Source organism: Lepus europaeus, chromosome 19 (assembly GCF_033115175.1).
Source record: "Lepus europaeus isolate LE1 chromosome 19, mLepTim1.pri, whole genome shotgun sequence".
NCBI lineage: Eukaryota > Metazoa > Chordata > Mammalia > Lagomorpha > Leporidae > Lepus > Lepus europaeus.
The window spans coordinates 46114323-46118212 of NC_084845.1; the positions used below are offsets into that span (position 1 = coordinate 46114323).

The 3890-nt window shown below is 36.3% G+C and overlaps 1 non-coding gene across 1 annotated transcript; it reads right to left on the minus strand.

Moving 5' to 3' along the window:
- Positions 1-1273: 1273 nt before the first annotated feature.
- Positions 1274-1389, minus strand: LOC133748933 (U5 spliceosomal RNA). Its single transcript, XR_009864531.1, has one exon. It is a non-coding gene; the product is annotated as a U5 spliceosomal RNA (small nuclear RNA).
- Positions 1390-3890: the final 2501 nt, after the last annotated feature.

Here is a 3890-nt window from a genome sequence, read left to right on the forward strand (position 1 = left end):
TTTTTTTTTTGTATCCTTGTTACCAAGGGGCTGCTCTCATCCTCTTCAACCTGTTAGTTTATGATTCCTGCTAAGCTTTTCATGACCTATGCCCATAACAAGTTAGTGAAAACCTCAGTGGAGAAAAATGAGTAGAACTTGGGCTTACCTTAGTGAACTTTTCTTCTCTCCACACTCTTGGCCCTTCAAATCTTAGTACCTTGATAGCTCTGTTGGCTTCTAGTAGAATTCAGAGTGCTTTATCTGCTAAAGGTTAGTCTACCATTACTGGAAATAGAAATTCCAGTTATACTTTTTAAAGCTCTTGTTTTATCATAAATTTCTCTCTTGTGGTATTAAACAGAAATTCAATTTTACTTTTGTTTTTATGGTTTGATAATATGTCTCTTTCATTAGACTGAAAGTTCCAAGTGGGTACTGCTCACGTGTGCTTTTGTAGACCATTGTGTTCCAATTAGCTGGCTCAGTGCCTGATGCAGAGGATGAGTAAAATATTAAGGGAATGAATTGATGAATAAATAATAAAGGAGTTTTTGAGTGTATGAAGTAAATAAAATGAAAAAGTAAGCTCAACCAGCAAGGCAAGAGTGAAACCTTTATCCAGAACAAAAGAACCAAAAAGATCATCCAGAAAGATACCAAGTTTTCTCATGAGTTGGAAGTTGGAAAGATGGCTTCAGACAGTGCTGTGAAACGAGAAAAATGTTTTATTCAAGATTTTAAGAGAACATGTAGGCAGAGAGAATATTAAATGTTCTCATTTAAAAATATGGACCCAAGAATATTTATGAAGACAAACAAAGATTCTTTATTGAAAGTGTACATTGCAGCACTTACAGAATAGAATAGCCATTGAGTTCCATTGGTTGCCACTGGCGTATTCCCAAATAGTAAAAAATAAATTTTGAAATTCTGGGTGCCAGTATTTTGGTGTAGTGGGTTAAGCCACCGTCTGCAATGCTAGCAGCCTATATGGGCACCAATTGGAGTCCTTGTTGCTCCCCTTCTAGCTCCCTGCTAATACACCTGGGAAAGCAGTGGAAGATGGCCCATGCAATCATATGGGAGACCGGATGAAGCTCTTGGCTTCTGGTTTTGGCCTGGCCCAGCTGCAGCCATTGCAACCATTTAGGGTGTGAACCAGTAGATGGCAGTTCTATTTCTCTCCCTCTCTCCCTTTCACTCTGCCTTTCAAATAGATAAAATAAATCTTATTTAAATTAAGAAAAAGAAAATCCTGTGTGCTTAGAAATTCCATACTCTACACTTTTTTTCCCTTGCTACAGCAAGGCCTCAATAAATTGGGTTAAGGATCAGAATTGTTTCTCTCCACGGAAAAATTTAGCAAAAAGCAAAAGATTTATATGATGTGAAGAGAACCCAGAGTATATACTCTATGTTTTTATAGGAATTTTTAGTGCTGTTGATTATAGAATCTCTTGGAATCTCATGTTTAAATGGGGCTTTGGATATCATTGATATCAGATGAAAATCGCTAGAAGCATGTTGACTCCCTGAGGGGTCTAGCTAAAAATAAATAAGTGGAAGGCCTATTTTACAGCTCAAGTATTAGAACTGCTTTAGGGATAGAGAAAATACAGATTTAGTGACTTTTTAAAAATAATCAGGAGTGAGCAGAATATTTTATTCAAGATAATTCCAGTTAAAAATTAAGAGCACTATTTTTCAAATTCTAATTGCCATGTATCCTTTGAAAATTATCTCAAAATATAAAGCATAATATTTTATATAGTTGGGCATCAGCATCTTCCTTCTATAATCATGGAAGGAGAAGATTTGTTCATTCAGTATATTAAGTTGAATGGAAACTGTGTGCCCCATGGGATATAGCCAGGTGTGTAAGGGACTGTTTTTCACCTGAAGCATCACCAGGCACACAGCAATGGTAGACTGAGTGTGTAAAGTTGCATTTTGAAGGACCTCAGACAATTACAAAGGAATGGCTGAATGCATTATCTGAATGGAGGGTCCCAGAAGAGACATTCAATGACAGGAGCAGCAAGTGTGGCAGAAGTAGATTCTGGCCCTGGACCGCTGCAGGGCCTAATATGTTCATTGCTTTCTGAAAGTGTATCTTCTAATGGACATCTTCATAGAATAGTACAAAGCTAGATGGATGGATTTAAGAGCAAGGACTCATGATGCAATGAGCATATTCAATAGATGCCTCTTCCATAGGGCAGTACAACGCAGGCAGGCATCCTGCCGTCATATCCTACCTCTATGACTTGTTAACTTGAGGACCTTAGACTTCTTCAGTTTTACTATCATTTTATAGATTAAAATAATGATCACATCTATTTCATAGGATTATTAAGGATTGAAGGAAATAATACATGGAAATATTTTAATAAATTGAAATTGTTTCTTAGATATCATTTTAGACCATTTTCATTGGAAATGGGAAGCAAAATAAAAGAAGATACATGAATGACCACCTGGCTCTCCTGTATCCTTTAGAAAAGCAGGCTGGCAAAGCAGCAGCATTCCAGTTCCTACAACTGTCACTCTTTCCTGTGTTTCTATTCAAAAGAGATGTTACTGTTAGAATACAAGTGACATTACTGCAAACCCCAGCAAGTACAGTGTGCTCAGCAGGAGTCTGTGGTAATTCCTCAGCTTGCATTTTTTTTTTTCAGTAGATGCCCCTGAACCAGTCAACTTGTGCAGTGGATTATCTCTACCCACAAATAGGCCATTGATGTTGCTGAAAAGTATATAATAATGACCTGGGAAATTATGGACACAAATATATTTTGTATAGCTGCTCTTATTTTCAACCAAAAGTTTTTTGTAAGATTATTGGAGAAGATCTTATAAAAAAATACTAAAATTTTGTCTTCCTTATGAAATATTCTCCTTTTAGTACCCATTATCATATCGATTCCTTTGTGACCAAAAAGAAGAATTTATCTTCTATTTTACAAAGACAAAAGCCACTAATGGTGAACTTATTTTCCTCTGAGTTTAAGTTGTTATAGATTGTTAAAGAACTCTTATTAGGTGTCTTGTTACTTATCTGTTTGTTGTAATTATAAATGAGAGAAGATTCCAACATACTTGGTTATGAGTGTCTACAACATGTTGGGCATGCTACCTAGGTTTGGAGATACAGAAACATGGTGACATCCTTTTCTTCAAGAAGATAAAAGTGAAGTTGCAGATACAAAGATGCATAGGCACAGATAAGTGTGAAAGAACAGTGGAAGACTTTCCAATAACAATCTTCCAAAGTAAAAAAGAGACAGTGGAAGTGCACATGTTGGAGGACTGAGTCCAAGAGAAGGGGAAAAAAGATCATTTGCATATTAAGAGTAGATTTGTGATAGATCTTATTCATGGATATTGAAATCCCATAGGAGTGTAATATGGGATAGCTTGTGGGAGTACATTGACATTGTGTTTACGTGGCCTTATGTATATTTTAGGGAATGAGCACTGATTTCTAAGAGATGATAGGATTAGGGTTAATTAAAAAGAGGAATGATGGTCTAGTTGTTAGAAGACAGAAATTGATTCTCTGTTTCAACTAAGGTGTTTTAGGTGCATGGTTGTTCTTAAATGGAGATAGCTTACTTGAGAACCTCATTTCTGTTAAGATAGGAGAGAGAAATCAATTTGTTAAATTTTAAGGATGAGAATTTAGAACTTAAGAACAAGAGTATAGAAGACCAGAGTTCCTGAAGAACGGAATTTACTGTGAATATTACCCTGTTTGATAACTAAGGATTGTGGTGATGTAAGGGATCATTGGAAATGACCAATTAGAATATTCTAAAGCATCTTCTTGTTGTATTAGCTCAGGGGCCTAGTTTCAGTTCTGGGGTGGTATTTGGCTTGATGTCAGAGAGCACAGTTTGCAGCATGCT